This window comes from Pseudophryne corroboree, chromosome 5 (assembly GCF_028390025.1).
Source record: "Pseudophryne corroboree isolate aPseCor3 chromosome 5, aPseCor3.hap2, whole genome shotgun sequence".
In the NCBI taxonomy this organism is placed as follows: domain Eukaryota; kingdom Metazoa; phylum Chordata; class Amphibia; order Anura; family Myobatrachidae; genus Pseudophryne; species Pseudophryne corroboree.
The window spans coordinates 284,167,481-284,191,196 of record NC_086448.1 but is presented as its reverse complement, the minus strand read 5'-3'; the positions used below and the strand labels follow the sequence as shown (position 1 = coordinate 284,191,196).

Here is a 23,716-nt window from a genome sequence, read left to right as displayed (position 1 = left end):
TTATTTTTAGTCCTAAAATTTGCACCGAGGTCGCTGGATGACTAAGCTAAGCGACCCTAGTGGCCGACACAAACACCTGGCCCATCTAGGAGTGGCACTGCAGTGTCACGCAGGATGGCCCTTCCAAAAAACACTCCCCAAACAGCACATGACGCAAAGAAAAAAAGAGGCGCAATGAGGTAGCTGTGTAAGATAAGCGACCCTAGTGGCCGACACAAACACCGGGCCCATCTAGGAGTGGCACTGCAGTGTCACGCAGGATGGCCCTTCCAAAAAACACTCCCCAAACAGCACATGACGCAAAGAAAAAAAGAGGCGCAATGAGGTAGCTGTGTGAGTAAGATAAGCGACCCTAGTGGCCGACACAAACACCGGGCCCATCTAGGAGTGGCACTGCAGTGTCACGCAGGATGGCCCTTCCAAAAAACACTCCCCAAACAGCACATGACGCAAAGAAAAAAAGAGGCGCAATGAGGTAGCTGTGTGAGTAAGATAAGCGACCCTAGTGGCCGACACAAACACCGGGCCCATCTAGGAGTGGCACTGCAGTGTCACGCAGGATGGCCCTTCCAAAAAAACACTCCCCAAACAGCACATGACGCAAAGAAAAAAAGAGGCGCAATGAGGTAGCTGTGTGAGTAAGATAAGCGACCCTAGTGGCCGACACAAACACCGGGCCCATCTAGGAGTGGCACTGCAGTGTCACGCAGGATGGCCCTTCCAAAAAACACTCCACAAACAGCACATGACGCAAAGAAAAATTAAAGAAAAAAGAGGTGCAAGATGGAATTGTCCTTGGGCCCTCCCACCCACCCTTATGTTGTATAAACAGGACATGCACACTTTAACCAACCCATCATTTCAGTGACAGGGTCTGCCACACGACTGTGACTGAAATGACGGGATGGTTTGGACCCCCACCTAAAAAGAAGCAATTAATCTCTCCTTGCACAAACTGGCTCTACAGAGGCAAGATGTCCACCTCATCATCATCCTCCGATATATCACCGTGTACATCCCCCTCCTCACAGATTATCAATTCGTCCCCACTGGAATCCACCATCTCAGCTCCCTGTGTACTTTGTGGAGGCAATTGCTGCTGGTCAATGTCTCCACGGAGGAATTGATTATAATTCATTTTAATGAACATCATCTTCTCCACATTTTCTGGATGTAACTTCGTACGCCGATTGCTGACAAGGTGAGCGGCGGCACTAAACACTCTTTCGGAGTACACACTTGTGGGAGGGCAACTTAGGTAGAATAAAGCCAGTTTGTGCAAGGGCCTCCAAATTGCCTCTTTTTCCTGCCAGTATAAGTACGGACTGTGTGACGTGCCTACTTGGATGCGGTCACTCATATAATCCTCCACCATTCTTTCAATGGTGAGAGAATCATATGCAGTGACAGTAGACGACATGTCCGTAATCGTTGTCAGGTCCTTCAGTCCGGACCAGATGTCAGCATCAGCAGTCGCTCCAGACTGCCCTGCATCACCGCCAGCGGGTGGGCTCGGAATTCTGAGCCTTTTCCTCGCACCCCCAGTTGCGGGAGAATGTGAAGGAGGAGATGTTGACAGGTCGCGTTCCGCTTGACTTGACAATTTTCTCACCAGCAGGTCTTTCAACCCCAGCAGACTTGTGTCTGCCGGAAAGAGAGATCCAAGGTAGGCTTTAAATCTAGGATCGAGCATGGTGGCCAAAATGTAGTGCTCTGATTTCAACAGATTGACCACCCGTGAATCCTTGTTAAGCGAATTAAGGGCTCCATCCACAAGTCCCACATGCCTAGCGGAATCGCTCCGTGTTAGCTCCTCCTTCAATGTCTCCAGCTTCTTCTGCAAAAGCCTGATGAGGGGAATGACCTGACTCAGGCTGGCAGTGTCTGAACTGACTTCACGTGTGGCAAGTTCAAAGGGCAGCAGAACCTTGCACAACGTTGAAATCATTCTCCACTGCGCTTGAGACAGGTGCATTCCACCTCCTATATCGTGCTCAATTGTATAGGCTTGAATGGCCTTTTGCTGCTCCTCCAACCTCTGAAGCATATAGAGGGTTGAATTCCACCTCGTTACCACTTCTTGTTTCAGATGATGGCAGGGCAGGTTCAATTGTTTTTGGTGGTGCTCCAGTCTTCTGTACGTGGTGCCTGTACGCCGAAAGTGTCCCGCAATTCTTCTGGCCACCGACAGCATCTCTTGCACTCCTCCGGTCGTTTTTTTAAAAATTCTGCACCACCAAATTCAAGGTATGTGCAAAACATGGGACGTGCTGGAATTTGCCCATATTTAATGCACACACAATATTGCTGGCGTTGTCCGATGCCACAAATCCACAGGAGAGTCCAATTGGGGTAAGCCATTCCGCGATGATCTTCCTCAGTTGCCGTAAGAGGTTTTCAGCTGTGTGCGTATTCTGGTAACCGGTGATACAAAGCGTAGCCTGCCTAGGAAAGAGTTGGCGTTTGCGAGATGCTGCTACTGGTGCCGCCGCTGCTGTTCTTGCGGCGGGAGTCCATACATCTACCCAGTGGGCTGTCACAGTCATATAGTCCTGACCCTGCCCTGCTCCACTTGTCCACATGTCCGTGGTTAAGTGGACATTGGGTACAGCTGCATTTTTTAGGACACTGGTGACTCTTTTTCTGAGGTCTGTGTACATTTTCGGTATCGCCTGCCTAGAGAAATGGAACCTAGATGGTATTTGGTACCGGGGACACAGTACCTCCAACAAGTCTCTAGTTGGCTCTGCAGTAATGATGGATACCGGAACCACGTTTCTCACCACCCAGGATGCCAAGGCCTCAGTTATCCGCTTTGCAGTAGGATGACTGCTGTGATATTTCATCTTCCTCGCAAAGGACTGTTGGACAGTCAATTGCTTGGTGGAAGTAGTAAAAGTGGTCTTACGACTTCCCCTCTGGGATGACCATCGACTCCCAGCAGCAACAACAGCAGCGCCAGCAGCAGTAGGCGTTACACGCAAGGATGCATCGGAGGAATCCCAGGCAGGAGAGGAATCGTCAGAATTGCCAGTGACATGGCCTGCAGGACTATTGGCATTCCTGGGGAAGGAGGAAATTGACACTGAGGGAGTTGGTGGGGTGGTTTGCGTGAGCTTGGTTACAAGAGGAAGGTATTTACTGGTCAGTGGACTGCTTCCGCTGTCACCCAAAGTTTTTGAACTTGTCACTGACTTATTATGAATGCGCTGCAGGTGACGTATAAGGGAGGATGTTCCGAGGTGGTTAACGTCCTTACCCCTACTTATTACAGCTTGACAAAGGCAACACACGGCTTGATACCTGTTGTCCGCATTTCTGTTGAAATACTTCCACACCGAAGAGCTGATTTTTTTTTGTATTTTCACCAGGCATGTCAGTGGCCATATTCCTCCCACGGACAACAGGTGTCTCCCCGGGTGCCTGACTTAAACAAACCACCTCACCATCAGAATCCTCCTGGTCAATTTTCTCCCCAGCGCCAGCAACACCCATATCCTCCTCATCCTGGTGTACTTCAACACTGACATCTTCAATCTGACTATCAGGAACTGGACTGCGGGTGCTCCTTCCAGCACTTGCAGGGGGCGTGCAAATGGTGGAAGGCGCATGCTCTTCATGTCCAGTGTTGGGAAGGTCAGGCATCGCAACCGACACAATTGGAGTCGGACTCTCCTTGTGGATTTGGGATTTCGAAGAACGCACAGTTCTTTGCGGTGCTACTGCTTTTGCCAGCTTGAGTCTTTTCATTTTTCTAGCGAGAGGCTGAGTGCTTCCATCCTCATGTGAAGCTGAACCACTAGCCATGAACATAGGCCAGGGCCTCAGCCGTTCCTTGCCACTCCGTGTGGTAAATGGCATATTGGCAAGTTTACGCTTCTCCTCCGACAATTTTATTTTAGGTTTTGGAGTCCTTTTTTTACTGATGTTTGGTGTTTTGGATTTGACATGCTCTGTACTATGACATTGGGCATCGGCCTTGGCAGACGACGTTGCTGGCATTTCATCGTCTCGGCTATGACTAGTGGCAGCAGCTTCAGCACGAGGTGGAAGTGGATCTTGATCTTTCCCTAATTTTGGAACCTCAACATTTTTGTTCTCCATATTTTAATAGGCACAACTAAAAGGCACCTCAGGTAAACAATGGAGATGGATGGATACTAGTATACTTATGGATGGACTGCCGAGTGCCGACACAGAGGTAGCTACAGCCGTGGACTACCGTACTGTGTCTGCTGCTAATATAGACTGGATGATAATGATATGAAATCAATATATATATGTATATATAATATCACTAGTACTGCAGCCGGACAGGTAGATATATATTTATTAGGTAATGATGACTGATGACGGACCTGCTGGACACTGTCAGCTCAGCAGCACCGCAGACTGCTACAGTAAGCTACTATAGTAGTATGTATAAAGAAGAAAGAAAAAAACAACAACCACGGGTAGGTGGTATACAATTATGGATGGACTGCCGAGTGCCGACACAGAGGTAGCTACAGCCGTGGACTACCGTACTGTGTCTGCTGCTAATATAGACTGGATGATAATGATATGAAATCAATATATATATGTATATATAATATCACTAGTACTGCAGCCGGACAGGTAGATATATATTTATTAGGTAATGATGACTGATGACGGACCTGCTGGACACTGTCAGCTCAGCAGCACCGCAGACTGCTACAGTTTGCTACTATAGTAGTATGTATCAAGAAGAAAGAAAAAAAAAACACGGGTAGGTGGTATACAATTATGGATGGACTGCCGAGTGCCGACACAGAGTTAGCTACAGCCGTGGACTACCGTACTGTGTCTGCTGCTAATATAGACTGGATGATAATGATATGAAATCAATATATATATGTATATATAATATCACTAGTACTGCAGCCGGACAGGTAGATATATATTTATTAGGTAATGATGACTGATGACGGACCTGCTGGACACTGTCAGCTCAGCAGCACCGCAGACTGCTACAGTAAGCTACTATAGTAGTATGTATCAAGAAGAAAGAAAAAAAAAACCACGGGTAGGTGGTATACAATTATGGATGGACTGCCGAGTGCCGACACAGAGGTAGCTACAGCCGTGGACTAACGTACTGTGTCTGCTGCTAATATAGACTGGATGATAATGATATGAAATCAATATATATATATGTATATATAATATCACTAGTACTGCAGCCGGACAGGAATATATATTTATTATGTAATGACTGATGACGGACCTGCTGGACACTGTCAGCTCAGCAGCACCGCAGACTGCTACAGTAAGCTACTATAGTAGTATGTATAAAGAAGAAAGAAAAAAACAACAACCACGGGTAGGTGGTATACAATTATGGATGGACTGCCGAGTGCCGACACAGAGGTAGCTACAGCCGTGGACTACCGTACTGTGTCTGCTGCTAATATAGACTGGATGATAATGATATGAAATCAATATATATATGTATATATAATATCACTAGTACTGCAGCCGGACAGGTAGATATATATTTATTAGGTAATGATGACTGATGACGGACCTGCTGGACACTGTCAGCTCAGCAGCACCGCAGACTGCTACAGTAAGCTACTATAGTAGTATGTATCAAGAAGAAAGAAAAAAAAAAACCACGGGTAGGTGGTATACAATTATGGATGGACTGCCGAGTGCCGACACAGAGGTAGCTACAGCCGTGGACTAACGTACTGTGTCTGCTGCTAATATAGACTGGATGATAATGATATGAAATCAATATATATATGTATATATAATATCACTAGTACTGCAGCCGGACAGGAATATATATTTATTATGTAATGACTGATGACGGACCTGCTGGACACTGTCAGCTCAGCAGCACCGCAGACTGCTACAGTAAGCTACTATAGTAGTATGTATCAAGAAGAAAGAAAAAAAAAACCACGGGTAGGTGGTATACAATTATGGATGGACTGCCGAGTGCCGACACAGAGGTAGCTACAGCCGTGGACTAACGTACTGTGTCTGCTGCTAATATAGACTGGATGATAATGATATGAAATCAATATATATATGTATATATAATATCACTAGTACTGCAGCCGGACAGGTATATATATTTATTAGGTAATGATGACTGATGACGGACCTGCTGGACACTGTCAGCTCAGCAGCACCGCAGACTGCTACAGTAAGCTACTATAGTAGTATGTATCAAGAAGAAAGAAAAAAAAAAACCACGGGTAGGTGGTATACAATTATGGATGGACTACCGAGTGCCGACACAGAGGTAGCTACAGCCGTGGACTACCGTACTGTGTCTGCTGCTAATATAGACTGGATGATAATGATATGAAATCAATATATATATGTATATATAATATCACTAGTACTGCAGCCGGACAGGTAGATATATATTTATTATGTAATGATGACTGATGACGGACCTGCTGGACACTGTCAGCTCAGCAGCACCGCAGACTGCTACAGTAAGCTACTATAGTAGTATGTATCAAGAAGAAAGAAAAAAAAAACCACGGGTAGGTGGTATACAATTATGGATGGACTGCCGAGTGCCGACACAGAGGTAGCTACAGCCGTGGACTACCGTACTGTGTCTGCTGCTAATATAGACTGGATGATAATGATATGAAATCAATATATATATGTATATATAATATCACTAGTACTGCAGCCGGACAGGTAGATATATATTTATTAGGTAATGATGACTGATGACGGACCTGCTGGACACTGTCAGCTCAGCAGCACCACAGACTGCTACAGTAAGCTACTATAGTAGTATGTATCAAGAAGAAAGAAAAAAAAAACCACGGGTAGGTGGTATACAATTATGGATGGACTGCAGAGTGCCGACACAGAGGTAGCTACAGCCGTGGACTAACGTACTGTGTCTGCTGCTAATATAGACTGGATGATAATGATATGAAATCAATATATATATGTATATATAATATCACTAGTACTGCAGCCGGACAGGTAGATATATATTTATTAGGTAATGATGACTGATGACGGACCTGCTGGACACTGTCAGCTCAGCAGCACCGCAGACTGCTACAGTAAGCTACTATAGTAGTATGTATCAAGAAGAAAGAAAAAAAAAACCACGGGAGGTGGTATACAATTATGGATGGACTGCCGAGTGCCGACACAGAGGTAGCTACAGCCGTGGACTAACGTACTGTGTCTGCTGCTAATATAGACTGGATGATAATGATATGAAATCAATATATATATGTATATATAATATCACTAGTACTGCAGCCGGACAGGTAGATATATATTTATTAGGTAATGATGACTGATGACGGACCTGCTGGACACTGTCAGCTCAGCAGCACCGCAGACTGCTACAGTAAGCTACTATAGTAGTATGTATCAAGAAGAAAGAAAAAAAAAACCACGGGTAGGTGGTATACAATTATGGATGGACTGCCGAGTGCCGACACAGAGGTAGCTACAGCCGTGGACCAACGTACTGTGTCTGCTGCTAATATAGACTGGATGATAATGATATGAAATCAATATATATATGTATATATAATATCACTAGTACTGCAGCCGGACAGGTATATATATTTATTATGTAATAACTGATGACGGACCTGCTGGACACTGTCAGCTCAGCAGCACCGCAGACTGCTACAGTAAGCTACTATAGTAGTATGTATAAAGAAGAAAGAAAAAGAAAAAAAACACGGGTAGGTGGTATACAATTATAATATTATATATATATTAATTATATACAATTATATATATATATATATTAATTAAACTGGTGGTGATTATTAAACTGGTGGTCAGGTCACTGGTCACACTATCAGCAACTTGCAAGTAGTACTCCTAAGCATACAATCACAATATATATTATACTGGTGTGGCACTCTGGCAGCAAAAGTGTGCACTGTACGTTATATGTAGTATGTACTCCTGAGTCCTGAGTCCTGCTCTCAGACTCTAACTGCTCCCCACTGTCAGTGTCTCCCCCACAAGTCAGATAATACAATACAGTCACACTATCTATCACTTCACTTCAGCAAGTACTAGTAGTAGTAGTACTCCTCCTAATGCTCCCCAAAATTACTACTGTGTCTCTCTCTAGTGAGACTGTCTCACTCTCTTCTCGAATCTCTATAAACGGAGAGGACGCCAGCCACGTCCTCTCCCTATGAATCTCAATGCACGTGTGAAAAATGGCGGCGACGCGCGGCTCCTTATATAGAATCCGAGCCTCGCGAGAATCCGACAGCGTGATGATGACGTTCGGGCGCGCTCGGGTTAACCGAGCAAGGCGGGAGGATCCGAGACTGCTCGGCCCCGTGTAAAAAACCCTGAAGTTCGGGCGGGTTCGGATTCCGAGGAACCGAACCCGCTCATCTCTAGAATCCGACAGCGTGATGATGACGTTCGGGCGCGCTCGGGTTAACCGAGCAAGGCGGGAAGATCCGAGTCACTCGGACCCGTGTAAAAAAACATGAAGTTCGGGCGGGTTCGGATTCCGAGGAACCGAACCCGCTCATCTCTAATGGACCCCCTCCCGTATAACAACACACGGAAAACTTAGTTATGTTTTTGTACTAGTTTTCACATTATAGCACACAGAATAAGCCTAAATTCACATTATAGCTCACAGAACGAGCCAAATATCACATTATAGCACACAGAATGACCCAAAATTCACATTATAGCACACAGAATGACCCAAAAATCACATTATAGCACACGGTATGAGCCAAAATTCACATTATAGCACATAGAATGAGCAGAAATTCACATTATAGCACACAGAATGAGCAGAAATTCACATTATAGCACACAGAGGGGGTCATTCCGAGTTGTTCGCTCGTTGCCGATTTTCGCAACGGAGCGATTAAGGCAAAAATACGCATGCACATGGTACGCAGTGCGCATGCGCTAAGTATTTTAGGACAAAACTTAGTAGATTTATTCACGTCCGAACGAAGAGTTTTCATCGTTGATGTGATCGGAGTGTGATTGACAGGAAGTGGGTGTTTCTGGGCGGAAACTGACTGTTTTCTGGGAGTGGGCGGAAAAACGCAGGCGTGCCAGGATAAAACACGGGAGTGTCTGTAGAAACGGGGGAGTGGCTGGCCAAACGCAGGGCGTGTTTGTGACGTCAAACCAGGAACGAAACGGGCTGAGCTGATCGCAGTGTAGGAGTAAGTCTCGAGCTACTCAGAAACTGCTAAGAATTTTCTATTCGCAATTCTGCTAATCTTTCGTTCGCAATTCTGCTAAGCTAAGATACACTCCCAGAGGGCGGCGGCCTAGCGTGTGCAATGCTGCTAAAATCTGCTAGCGAGCGAACAACTCGGAATGACCCCCAGAATGAGCAGAAATTCACATTATAGCACACAGAATCAGCCAAAAATAAGATTTTAAACCTACCGGTAAATCTTTTTCTCCTAGTCCGTAGAGGATGCTGGGGACTCCGTAAGGACCATGGGGTATAGACGGGCTCCGCAGGAGACATGGGCACTATAAAGAACTTTAGAATGGGTGTGCACTGGCTCCTCCCTCTATGCCCCTCCTCCAGACCTCAGTTAGAGAAACTGTGCCCAGAGGAGACGGACAGTACGAGGAAAGGATTTTGTTAATCTAAGGGCAAGATTCATACCAGCCCACACCATCCACACCGTATAACATAGAATATACTAACATGTTAACAGTATGAAACAAAACAGCATCAGTCCGAGACTGATCAAAACTGTAACATAACCCGTATGTAAGCAATAACTATATACAAGTCTTGCAGAAATATGTCCGCACTGGGACGGGCGCCCAGCATCCTCTACGGACTAGGAGAAAAAGATTTACCGGTAGGTTTAAAATCTTATTTTCTCTTACGTTCTAGAGGATGCTGGGGACTCCGTAAGGACCATGGGGATTATACCAAAGCTCCAGACCGGGCGGGAGAGTGCGGATGACTCTGCAGCACCGATTGAGCAAACATGAGGTCCTCATCAGCCTGGGTATCAAACTTGTAAAATTTAGCAAAAGTGTTTGAACCTGACCAAGTCGCCGCTCGGCAAAGCTATAATGCCGAGATGCCTCGGGCAGCCGCCCAAGAAGAGCCCACCTTCCTAGTGGAGTGGGCCTTCACCGAATTTGGTAACGGCAATCCAGCTGTAGAATGAGCCTGCTGAATCGTATTACATATCCAGCGAGCAATAGTCTGCTTAGAAGCCGGAGCGCCAACCTTGTTGGCTGCATACAGGATAAACAGAGCCTCTGTTTTCCTAACCCGAGCCATCCTGGCTACACAAATTTTCAAGGCCCTGACTACATCCAGGGACTTGGAATCCTCCAAGTCACTCGTAGCCACCGGTACCACAATAGGTTGGTTCATATGAAACGAAGAAACCACCTTAGGCAAAAATTGAGGACGAGTCCTCAACTCCGCTCTATTCACATGAAAAATCAGATAGGGGCTTTTGTGAGACAAAGCCGCCAGTTCAGACACCCGCCTTGCCGACGCCAAGGCCAACAACATGACCACCTTCCAAGTGAGAAACTTTAATTCCACTGTTTGAAGTGGCTCAAACCAGTGAGATTTCAGGAACTGTAACACCACGTTAAGGTCCCATGGTGCCACAGGAGGCACAAAAGGAGGCTGCATGTGCAGCACTCCCTTTACAAAAGTCTGGACTTCTGGGAGAGAAGCCAATTCCTTCTGAAAGAAAATCGATAAGGCCGAAATCTGTACTTTAATGGAGCCCAATTTAAGGCCCATATCCACTCCTGTCTGCAGAAAGTGGAGAAAACGGCCCAGATGGAAATCTTCCGTAGGAACATTCTTAAGGCCCGTACACACTGGTCGATATATCGGCCATTCTCTTGAACGGCCGATATATCGTGGGACCGTTGTGTACGGCCGATACGTCTGTGAACTCCGTCGTTCACAGACGTATCGCGTCGGCCGCGCAGCACAGCCGACGGCCAATATATCTACCGATATATTGGCGCGTCGTTGTGTGCATACACATGCTGCGGCGGCCGGCGGTGATTGACAGCTGAACTGGGCGGGCATGTGTACACGCCCGCCCAGTTCATGACGTCAGTCCCCGACGGATCGGGCAGTGTGTATGCTGAACACACTGCCCGATCCGTCCACAGATATATCTGCAAATCAATTGATCTGCAGATATATCTACTAGTGTGTACCCACCTTTAGTCTCACACCAAGATACATACTTTCTCCAGATACGGTGATAATGTTTCGCCGTCACCTCCTTCCTAGCCTTTATCAGAGTAGGGATGACTTCTTCCGGAATGCCTTTCCCAGCTAGGATTCGGTGTTCAACCGCCATGCCATCAAACGTAACCGCGGTAAGTCGTGGAACATGCAGGGCCCCTGTTGCAACAGGTCCTCTCTGAGAGGAAGAGGCCACGGATCTTCAGTGAGCATTTCCTGAAGATCTGAATACCAGGCCCTTCGAAGCCAATCTGGAACAATGAGTATTGTCCGCACTCTTTTTTGTCTTATGATTCTCAATATCTTTGAGATGAGTGGCAGAGAAGGGAACACATACACCGACTGAAACACCCACGGTGTCACCAGGGCGTCCACTGCTGCTGCCTGAGGCTCCCTTGACCTGGCACAATACCTCCGAAGCTTCTTGTTGAGGCATGACGCCATCATGTCTATTTGAGGAAGTCCCCAATGACTTGTTATCTCTGCAAAAACTCCTTGATGAAGTCCCCACTCTCCTAGATGGAGATCGTATCTGCTGAGGAAGTCCACACCCGGAATTAATACAGCTGACAGAGCGCTTACGTGAATTTCCGCCCAGCGAAGAATCCTGGTGGCTTCCGCCATTGTCACACTGCTCCTTGTCCCACCTTGGCGGTTTATATGAGCCACGGCTGTGACGTTGTCTGATTGAATCAGAACCGGTAGGTCGCGAAGGAGATTCTCCGTCTCCGCTTGACGAAGGCCGTTGTATATGGCCCTCAATTCCAGTACATTGATGTGTAGACAAGCCTCCTGGCTTGACCATGTCCCCTGAAAGTTTGTTCCTTGTGTGACTGCTCCCCATCCTCGGAGGCTCGCGTCCGTGGTCACCAGAACCCAGTCTTGAATGCCGAACCTGTGACCCTCTAGAAGGTGAGCACTCTGCAGCCACCACAGGAGAAACACCCAGGCCCTGGGGGACAGGCTTATTGTTTGATGAAGTTGAAGATGGGACCCGGACCACTTGTCCAGAAGGTCCCACTGAAACGTCCACGCATGAAACCTGCCGAAGGGGATGGCCTCGTAGGACGCCACCATTTTCCCCAGAACTCGAGTGCATTGATGGACTGACACTATTTTCGGTTTTAACAGGTCTCTGACCATGTTCTGGAGTTCCTGGGCTTTTTCCACTGGGAGAAAAACCCTCTTTTGTTCCGTGTCCAGAACTATGCCCAAGAAAGATAGCCGAGTCGTTGGAACCAACTGCGACTTTGGAAGATTTAGAATCCAGCCATGCTGCTGCTGCACACTCAGGGAGAGTGACACGCTTTTCAGTAACTGATCTCTCGATCACGCTTTTATCAGGAGATCGTCCAAGTACGGGATAATTGTGACTCCCTGCCTGCGCAGGAGCACCATCATTTCTGCCATTACCTTGGTGAAAACCCTCGGGGCCGTGGAAAGCCCAAACGGCAACGTCTGAAACTGGTAATGACAGTCCTGTACAGCGAATTCCAGGTACGCCTGATGAGGGGGATATATGGGGACATGAAGGTATGCATCCTTTATGTCTAGAGACACCATAAAATCCCCCCCTTCCAAGCTGGAGATAACCGCCCTGAGCGATTCCATCTTGATTTTGAACTTTTTTAAGTACAGGTTTAGGGATTTCAAATTTAGAATGGGTCTGACCGAGCCATCCGGTTTCGGGACCACAAATAGGGTTGAATAGTACCCCTTCCCCTGTTGAACTAGGGGAACCTCGACAACCACTTGTTGTTGACACAGTTTTTGAATCGCAGCTAACACTATCTCCCTGTCTGGGGAAGAAGCTGGTAAAGCCGATTTGAAAAACCGGCGAGGAGGCACGTCTTCGAATTCCAGCTTGTAGCCTTAAGATACAATTTCCATTGCCCAAGGATCCACGTCTGACTGAACCCAGACGCGGCTGAAGAGTCGAAGACGTGCCCCCACCGGGGCAGACTCCCTCAGTGGAGTCCCAGCGTCATGCTGTGGATTTAGCAGAAGCCGGGGAGGACTTCTGCTCCTGGAAACTAGCCGTAGCAGGCAGTTTTTTCCTCTACCCTTACCTCTGGCGAGGAAGGAAGAACCCCGACCTTTTCTGGACTTATGCGATCGAAAGGACTGCATCGGATATTGCGGTGTTTTCTTCTTTTGCTGTGGAGAAACATAAGGTAAAAAGGTAGATTTACCCGCGGTAGCTGTGGAAACCAGGTCTGTGAGACCTTCTCCAAATAAATCCTCACCTTTGTAAGGTAAAACTTCCATATGTTTCTTTGAGTCGGCATCACCCGACCATTGGCGGGTCCACAGGGCTCGCCTAGCAGAAATCGCCATGGTGTTGGCTCTCGAACCTAGCAGACCAACGTCTCTCTGAGCGTCTCTCATATACAAGACTGCGTCTTTTATGTGACCTAAGGTCAATAAAATGGTATCCCTATCTAGGGTATCGAAGTGAGCTGACAAGGTATCAGTCCAAGCTGCTACAGCGCTACAAACCCAAGCCGACGCTATTGCCGGTCTGAGCAAGGTCCCTGTATGTGTATAAATTGATTTGAAGGTAGTTTCCTGTCTGCGATCAGCAGGATCCTTGAGGGCTGCTGTATCTGGAGACGGTAGCGCCACCTTTTTGGACAAGCGCGTCAACGCCTTGTCCATCCTGGGTGAAGAATTCTTTTGGGAACCTGCAGCTACTTGTCTAGAGTTTCCCAAGCTTTTTCAAATAACTCGTTCAGCTCATGAGATGGGGGAAAAGTTACCTCTGGTTTCTTTTCTTTAAACATGTGAACCCTCTTGTCAGGGACAGAGGGGTCATCCGTGATATGCAAAACATCTTTTATTGCAATAATCATATAATGAATACCCTTGGCCACCCTTGGGTGTAACCTTGCATCCTCGTAGTCGACACTGGAGTCAGAATCCGTGTCGGTATCAGTGTCTGTAATTTGGGACAGGGGACGTTTTTGAGACCCTGAAGGGCCCTGTGATACCGTCAAAGCCATTGATTGACTACCTGTATTATCCCTGGACTCTGCTTTGTCCAATCTCTTATGCAACAAAGCCACATTTGCATTTAAAACATTCAGCATATCCATCCAATCATGTGTCGGCGTTGCCGACGGAGACACCACAATCATCTGCTCCCCCTCCTCCTTAGAAGAGTCTTCCGCTTCAGACATGCCGACACACGCGTACCGACACCCCCACACACTCAGGGATATATCTATATGGAGACAGTTCCACAATAAGGCCCTTTGGAGAGACAGAGAGAGAGTATGCCAGCACACACCCAGCGCCAACTGACACTGGAAACCAAATTCCCAGACAAACAGCGCTTTTATACAAATATATAATATACACTCACTGCGCCAATAAAAAGTGCCCCCCCCTCTTTTTTTGCCCTCTGTGACCGTGTTCAGCAGGGGAGGGTCCGGGGAGCCATCTTCTCTGCATGTGCTGTGGAGAAAATGGCGCTGGTTGGTGCTGGAGGATCAAGCCCCGCCCCCTCAGCGGCGGGCTTCGGTCCCGCTCAAACAATCAAAAAACTGGCGGGGGTAAATGATATACTGCCTCCGCAGTATATGTACATCTGCCAGTGTCCCTTGAGGCTATTAATTGCTGCCCAGGGCGCCCCCCCTGCGCCCTGCACCCTTACAGTGCCCGCTGTTGTGTGTGTGTGTGTGTGTGTGGGAGCAATGGCGCGTAGCGTTACCGCTGCTCGTTACCTCACTGAAGAACTGAAGTCTTCTGCCGCCTTTGAAGTCTTCTTTCTTCTGCTACTCACCCGGCTTCTATCTTCCGGCTCTGTGAGGAGGACGGCGGCGCGGCTCCGGGACGAACGGCGAGGGTGAGACCTGCGTTCCGACCCTCTGAAGCTAATGGTGTCCAGTAGCCTAAGAAGCATAGCCTATCAGTTAAGTAGGTCTGCTTTTCTCCCCTCAGTCCCACGATGCAGGGAGCCTGTTGCCAGCAGTGCTCCCTGAAAATAAAAAACCTAACAAAATTCTTTTTACAGAGAAACTCAGGAGAGTTCCCCTGCAATGCACCCAGTCTCCTCTGGGCACAGGATCTAACTGAGGTCTGGAGGAGGGGCATAGAGGGAGGAGCCAGTGCCCACCCATTCTAAAGTTCTTTATAGTGCCCATGTCTCCTGCAGAGCCTGTCTATACCCATGGTCCTTACGGAGTCCCCAGCATCCTCTAGGATGCAAGAGAAATTCACATTATAGCACACGGTATGAGCCGGAATTCACATGATAGCACACAGAATGAGCGAAATTCACAATATAGCACACAGAATGAGCAGAAATTCACATTTTAGTACACAGAATGAGCAGAAATTTCACATTATAGCACACAGAATTAGCCAAAATTCACATTATAGCACACGGTATGAGCCAAAATACACATTATAGCAATAATAGCACACAAAAAGAGCCGAAATTCACATTATAGCACACAGAAAGAGCCAAAATTGACATTATAGCACACGGTATGAGCTGAAATTCACATTATAGCACTCAGAATGAGCCGAAATTGACATTATAGCACACGGTATGAGCTGAAATTCACATTATAGCACTCAGAATGAGCCGAAATTCACATTATACCACACAGTATGAGCCGAAATTCACATTATAGCACACAGAGAGCCGAAATTGAAATTATAGCACACGGTATGAGCTGAAATTCACATTATAGCACTCAGAATGAGCCGAAATTCACATTATACCACACGGTATGAACCGAAATGCTCATTATAGCACACAGAATGAGCCGAAATTGACATTATGCCACATGGAATGAGACAAAATTCAGGGAGAGTGACAGCAGGGACATAGGAACCGGGAGAGTGACAGAGGAACAAGGAAAGTGACAGCAGGGACAGGGAAAGTGACAGCAGGGACATAGGGACAGGGAGAGTGACAGAGGGACAGGGAAAGTGACAGCAGGGACATATTGACAGGGAGAGTGACAGAGGGACAGGGAAAGTGACAGCAGGGACAGGGAGAGTGACAGAGTTAGGGACAGTAAGGGCACATAGTAGGGACTAGGGAGAGCGAAAGGCAGCAGGGTAACATTACCTATTTAGCAGCGGAGGTTCTGAGGATGCTGTGGTCTGCGGGGCGGTGGATGAGATGGCTGTGACTGGCACAGGTGCAGAGAAGGACTGAGGGCAGCGCTGGTGTAGCGGAGGAGGAGGCAGAGGGCGGCGGTGGTGCAAGGAGGAAGAGGCTCTTATGATCGCGGCGCTACTATTTCGCGGACCGGCATCCAATCAGGAGCGGCCGCGCGGCAAGAGCTCAATGTGGCGGCGGGGGTATTCAGACTCATATATATATATATATATATGCATTGTACAATTCATAAACCAAAACCCCATTGTTTATTTAGATGTATATTAAAGCATTAAGGTGAATGAAGCTGCTTAGGAGAGTGCTGGGCTTTTTGTTTGGTATATATATATATATACACACGCACACATATATACACACACGCACACATATATATATATATATATATATATATATACACACACACGTTATTAACTTAGTCAGAACATTTTTTTTTTACTCAAATAATAATGGATTAATGGATTATAATGTAATAGAAAACTGTAAAGCATTAGATCAGAGGTTCTCAAACTCGGTCCTCGGGAGCCCACACAGTGCATGTTTTGCAGGTAACCCAGCAAGGTGCACAGGTGTATTAATTACTCACTAACACATTTTAAAAGGTCCACAGGTGGAGCTAATTATTTCACTTTCGATTCTGTGAGGAGACCTGCAAAACATGCACTGTGTGGGCCCCCGAGGACCGAGTTTGAGAACCTCTGCATTAGATCAAACACACACACCCTTTGTCAGCTGAAACAGCTCACAGCCAGCCAGAGAAGAAGAAGGCAATGAGGTGCGCACTTCAGTCCCTGCAGTACAGCTCCCTCTGGTAACTTCCGTCCTCCCTCTGGTAACGCTGCACATTGCACAGCAAAGTCTCCTCCCATTCTTCCTCCCAGCATGGCATGCGGTGCCGGCGTGTGTATGACGTCACTCGTGATGTACAGCACCCAGCATCGATTGCGGCAGTACAGACCCGGTGGCGCCGCGGCGGTGTACAGGCAGGCCGGCGTGTGAATGAGTCCGCTGTCCGGGTGATGAAGTCGGCGGGGGTGCGGTGCTGGGGAGGAGTAAGTGTGGGTGCAGCCGCAGACGTATCTGTGGATGGGGGTGCGGGTGTGCAGCTCTTTTTGGTGTCACCCCATTGAAAGGTAACACCTGGGTGCGGGCCGGACCCCCCGCACCCGCCTCATGACGCATCTGTGCATATGTATTCACCCCCTTTGCTATGATGCCCCTCAAAAGTTCTGGTGCAACCAATTACCTTCAGAAGTCACATAATTAGTGAATGAAGTCCACCTGTGTGCACTCTAAGTGTCACATGATCTTTCAGTATAAGCACACCTTTTCTGAAAGGCCCCAGAGGCTGCAACACCACTAAGCAAGAGGCATCACACCATGAAGACCAAGGAGCTCTCCAAACGTTGTTGAGAAGTACAAGTCAAGGTTGGGTTATAAAAAAAAAATATCCAAATCTTTGATGATGCCCTGGAGCACCATCAAATCCATTATCTTCAAATGGACAGAACATTGTACCACAACAAACCTGCCAAGAGAGGGCCGGCCACCAAAACTCACAGACCGGGCAAGGAGGGCATTAATCAGAGAGGCAGAACAGAGACCAACGGTAACCCTGAAGGAGCTGCAGAGTTCCACAGCAGAGACTGGTGTATCTGCGCATGTGACCACAATAAGCCGCACACTCCATAGAGCTGGGCTTTATGGAAGAGTGGCCAGAAAAAAGGCATTACTTAGTGTTAAAAATAAGAAGGCACGTTTTGAGTTTGCCAAAAGGCATGTGGACGACTCCCCAAATTTATGAAGGAAGGTGCTCTGGTCAGATGAGACTAAAACTTAATTTTTCAGCCACCAAGGAAAATGCTATTTCTGGCACAAACCCAACACATCCCATCACCCCAAGAACACCATCCCCACAGTGAAACATGGTGATGGCAGCAGCATCATGCTGTGGGGATGATTTTCAGCAGCAGGGACTGGTAAACTGTTTAGAGTCGAGGGAAAGATGTATTGTGCTAAATACAGGGATATTCTTGAGCAAAACCTGTTTCAGTCTGCCTGTGATTTGAGACTGGGACAGAGGTTCACCTTTCAGCAGGTCAATGACCCGCAGCATACTGCTAGAGCAACACTCGAGTGGTTTAAGGGGAAACATTTAAATGTGCTGGAATGGCCTAGCCAAAGCCCAGATCTCAATCTAATTGAGAATCTGTGCTCAGACTTGAAGATTGCTGTTCACAAGCGGAAACCATCCAACATGAAGGAGCTGGAGCAGTTTTGCCTTGAGGAATGGGCAAAATCCCAGTTTCAAGATATGGCAAGCTCATATAGATTTTTAAAAGCGACTTGCAGCTGTTATTGCCGCAAAAGGTGGCTCTACAAAGTACTGACTTTATGGGGGTGAATAGTTATGCATGCTGAAGTTTTCTGTTATTTTGTCCTTTTTGTTGTTTGCTTCACAATAAAAAAATAAAAAAAACATCTTCAAAGTTGTAGGCATGTTCTGTGAATGAAATGATGAAAACCTTCAAACAATCAATTTTAATTCCAGGGTGTGAGGCAACAAAACATGAAAAATGCAAAGGGGGGTGAATACTTTTGCAAAGCACTGTATCTACAGCGAACATGGACCAGCACTCACCATATCTGTATGGCAACTTGCTCCGGTGCCCTCTGGTACTTTAATGGTACTGTCTACTGAGCAATGATTCAACAAGCAGCGGCACTCGCAGACGGAACTATTCAGTAACGTAGAAAAGTGGGTTTATTCCATATCGCAGCAAAGCCAATGTTTCGGGGCAGGTACGCCCCTTTGTCAAGGTGATGTGTGTGCAAAACTGTAATGTGAAAATAGCATACCTTTTAAAAGGTTGAGGACTCACCAGTGGGAAAGTTGGAAGTCGGGGGAGGGAACAGCTTCCGTCCCGGCTTCAGTGCAGCGCGTCATTGCGGAGGCGTGTCCTGTAGTCCTGGTAACCACATTGCTTGGCAACCGGATGCCGGGTCGCAGCGCTGTGTCACTGAAATGTAAACAAAACATTAAGTGCATTGTGAACTACGAGTGATACATTACTAGCAGCATGCTATGGAACACATATTAAATGGAGTGCATATTAGTGTTAAAATCCTGTACGGTAAGTATACATATGGGTAACTCATGAATAAGGATTCTGTACTCGGCCCGCTATGTTTAATAGTCTATTATCAACAATCATCCACAATATGTGTATAAATATTTATATCCCAAAGTGTATGCAAATGTACAATATATAAGGGTTTTGCCAGGCTGTATATTATGACAAGGATCAGTGTCCCTGTTTAATAATGGTACTGCAAGCCCATTACGATATTAAATAAAATTCTTATGCATATTGTGATGATGAGTGAAAGCACCATGGCCCAACTTATGCTTTTGGACATACATAGGTTAATTCTATTATATGGCCACATGCAAATGTAACATGAGGAACTTTATGCATACACAACATAGCCAAAAAATGTAATCAGATGTTGTTACAATATGTTCCATGGGAACTTCTCATCAAGGGGGTCATTCCGAGTTGATCGCACGTAGCAACTTTTTGCTGCTCATGCGATCAACTAGACGCCACCTATGGGGGAGTGTATTTTAGCATAGCAGGGCTGCGATCGCTTGTGCAGCCCTGCTATGCTAAAAGTGTTTCAAGCAAAACAAGACCAGCCCTAGACCTACTCACCCTTTGCGATGGATCCATCGATACAGGTCCCGCATTTGACGTCAGACATCCACCCTCATAACGCTTGGATACGCCTGCGTTCGCTGGACCACTCCGGGAAAATGGTGAGTTGACCACTCCGCCTGTTAATCTTCTTGCGGTCGCCGCTACGACCGCTTTCCTCATTCCCGGCGTCGTTGCCCGATCATACCGCTGCAAAGAAGTGCAGCGTGCGATCAGGTCGGAATGACCCCCTAAGTCCATTGGGGCTGATGAAATGTAATCTGTAAATCCACCTAGCCTCCATTTGTAACAATTTACAGACACGTTCCCCACCTCTAAGGGACTTAAAAGGAAAATCATAGGAAAATAAAAGCCATGATGAACACATAAATACTATACATGCATATGATGGAGAAGCTAATGAAAAGGCATCATTTCAAATTATGAATATGTATACTGCGGCAGCGCTCATATGACAAATATTGCAAATACTAACCATCCCTGATATCCGCACATGTAACGTAAAAGACTCTATGTGCGGGTACCAAGGAGGGAGCACAAACCATAGTCAAAGGGTGAGAGACCAATTAGAAAATATTCCATTAAAAAATTCTCATTAAGTCCATAAGGATTAATGGAATGTAATTTATGAATCTATTTGGCCTCCATCCGCAACAGTTTTCCGGCACGGTCCCCTCCTCTCAGCAATTTAGGGACATGGGCCAGTATTTACTAAGAATCCGAGTTTATCCGATTTGTGTTTTTTTTTTCTAAGTCCCAATCCGGGAATTCACTAAGCACCAATCTCGGCAGTGTTTGGACTATTCGTAATGGTTTGAATGACAACGTTCAGAAATACGAATGAATAGACCATCGGTCAAACGCGGCTGTTATTTCATAGAATACGGGCATTCACTATTCATTCGTATTTGGGTGTTAGTTTCTGAGTGCTCAAGTGCGGGTCTGTTTTTTTTCGATTCGTTACAAAAAGCAGCAATAAAATAGACCTGCTTTTTCCAGTCGAGTTTGGATAACCATGCACGGATCAGTGAGATCTGTGCATGGTTATCTATGGGAAAGGGTCTGTTTAGTGTAAAATCTGGAAAAAAAATTGCATGGGGTCCCCCCTCCTAAGCATAACCAGCCTCGGGCTCTTTGAGCCGGTCCTGGTTGAAAAAATATGGAGAAAAAAATGACAGGGGTTCCCCCATATTTAATCAACCAGCACCGGGCTCTGCACCTGGTCCTGGTTCCAAAAATACGGGGGACAAAAAGCGCAGGGGTCCCCCGGATTTTTGAAACCAGCACTGGGCTCCACTAGCTGGGGAGATAATGCCACAGCCGGGGGACACTTTGATATCGGTCCCTGCGGCCGTGCCATTAAAACCCCAACTAGTCACCCCTGGCCGGGGTACCCTGGAGGAGTGGGGACCCCTTCAATCAAGGGGTCCCCCCCCTCTAGCCACGCAAGGGCCAGGGGTGAAGCCCGAGGCTGTCCTCCCCATCCAAGGGCGGCGGATGGGGGGCTGATAGTCTTGTGAATATTGTTTACACATGGGACCCCTTTCCCCGACTGCCAGGACTCCCCCTGACTCCTGTCGAAGAGGGTCCCTTCAGCCAATCAGGGAGCGCCACGTCGTTGCACTCTCCTGATTGGCTGTGTGCTCCTGTAGTGTCTGTCAGGCAGCACACGGCACAGATACAATGTAGCGCCTATGCGCTCCATTGTAGCCAATGGTGGGAACTTTGCGGTCAGCGGTGAGGTTACTTTCGGTCAACCTCTGACCGCAAAGTTCCCACCATTGGCTACAATGGAGCGCATAGGCGCTACATTGTATCTGTGCCGTGTGCTGCCTGACAGACACTACAGGAGCACACAGCCAATCAGGAGAGTGCCACGACGTGGCGCTCCCTGATTGGCTGAAGGGACCCTCTTTGACAGGAGTCAGGGGGAGTCCTGGCAGTCGGGGAAAGGGGTCCCATGTGTAAACATGGGACCCCTTTCAGTGCGTGGTCGGGTTTCCATTTAATTTTTTCGCCAAGTACGTGGATTATTCATAGGTCGGATTCTACACTGGATTATGTGAGTATAATTTTTTTCACAGGTACCCCTAGGATTCTACATGGAGAAGAGGACCGAGCCTCGGGGGAAATAGGTAAGTATGTGTGTATGTTGGTGTGCATGTATGTAATAAAGTTGTACTGTCACGGTGTGTGTGTCCTGTTTTTATTGGAGTATTTTTCTAGTAGTAGTACTACAGGTATCAGCGGGCCCGGTTTTCCACCGCATGCTGGTACTTGTGGTTCTCCAAGTACCAGCTTGCGGGGGAGGCTTGCTGGGACTTGTAGTACTGCTACTAAAAACAATATTCACAATTTCTCACAAGGCTATCAGCCCCCCATCCGTCGCCCTTGGATGGGGGGGACAGCCTCGGGCTTCACCCCTGGCCCTTGGGTGGCTGGAGGGGGGGGAACCCCTTGATTGAAGGGGTCCCCACTCCTCCAGGGTACCCCGGCCAGGGGTGACTAGTTGGGGTTTTAATGGCACAGCCGCAGGGACCGATATCAAAGTGTCCCCCGGCTGTGGCATCATCTCCCCAGCTAGTGGAGCCCGGTGCTGGTTTCAAAAATACGGGGGACCCCTACGCTTTTTGTCCCCCGTATATTTGGAGCCAGGACCAGGCGCAGAGCCCGGTGCTGGTTGATTAAATATGGGGGAACCCCTGTCATTTTTTCCCCCATATTTTTTCAACCAGGACGGCTCAAAGAGCCCGAGGCTGGTTGTGCTTAGGAGGGGGGACCCCACGCAATTTTTTTCAGATTTTTTAAGACTTTAATCAACTTTTTAAGGTACACAATGAAGCCCTGCACGGATCTCACAGATCCGGCCGGGATTCCTTGTGTTTTTCCAGGCAGTGTTTTACTCATCACTCCCGCAAAACACTGCCTGATATTACGAATCACATCGACATCGGGAAAAACGATTGTGCAAAACTCGGCAGCTTAGTGAATGATCGTATCAGGATTCAAAAAGTTGCAGTAAAATGCACCCGATACCATTCGAGTTCAAACACCCTTCAAAATGGCCAAAACACGAATCTTTGTAAATATACCCCATGGTCTGTAATCTGGAAACGTAGATCCTGTAATGACTGTTTTAGCTCGGCATAATGTCTAGCCACCAGTTGATCTAACATAGTAACATAGTAACATAGTATTCAAGGTTGAACATCGCGTTCAACCTGTTTATTGTATTAAGTTGAGTTGATTTTAATGTACCTGCTGAAGGATGTTTTATGACTAGTTAACAACTACAAATTGCGTTACACCCGGATTAACAATTTCAATATTTTAAGTGTTGTAACCTTGGATATCCTTTTCAATCAGAAATTCATCCAATCCCCTTTTAAATGCATTTACAGTGTCCACCATTACCACCTCCCCTGGCAAGGAATTCCAAATCCTTATTGCCCTATCAGTTAAGAACCCTTTCCTTCGTTGAGTGCGGAATTTTCTCTCCTCCAGCCTCAGCGAGTGCCCGCGTGTCCTAAACAGCGTTCTTTTAATAAATAATTCCTCTGATAACTCTTTGTAGTGCCCCTTTACATATTTGAAGACATTAATAATGTCTCCTCTTAGACGCCTCTTTTCCAGTGT

General features: G+C 47.0%; 1 long non-coding RNA gene across 2 annotated transcripts in view; it reads right to left on the bottom strand.

Annotated features, from left to right (window-relative positions):
* Positions 1-23,716, bottom strand: part of LOC134928991 (uncharacterized) — a 250,974-nt gene that overhangs the window by 148,575 nt on the left and 78,683 nt on the right. For both annotated transcript variants that reach the window (XR_010178190.1, XR_010178189.1), the window contains exon 2: positions 19,244-19,381. This is a non-coding gene — a long non-coding RNA (uncharacterized LOC134928991). The remainder of the gene's footprint in view (positions 1-19,243; positions 19,382-23,716) is intronic.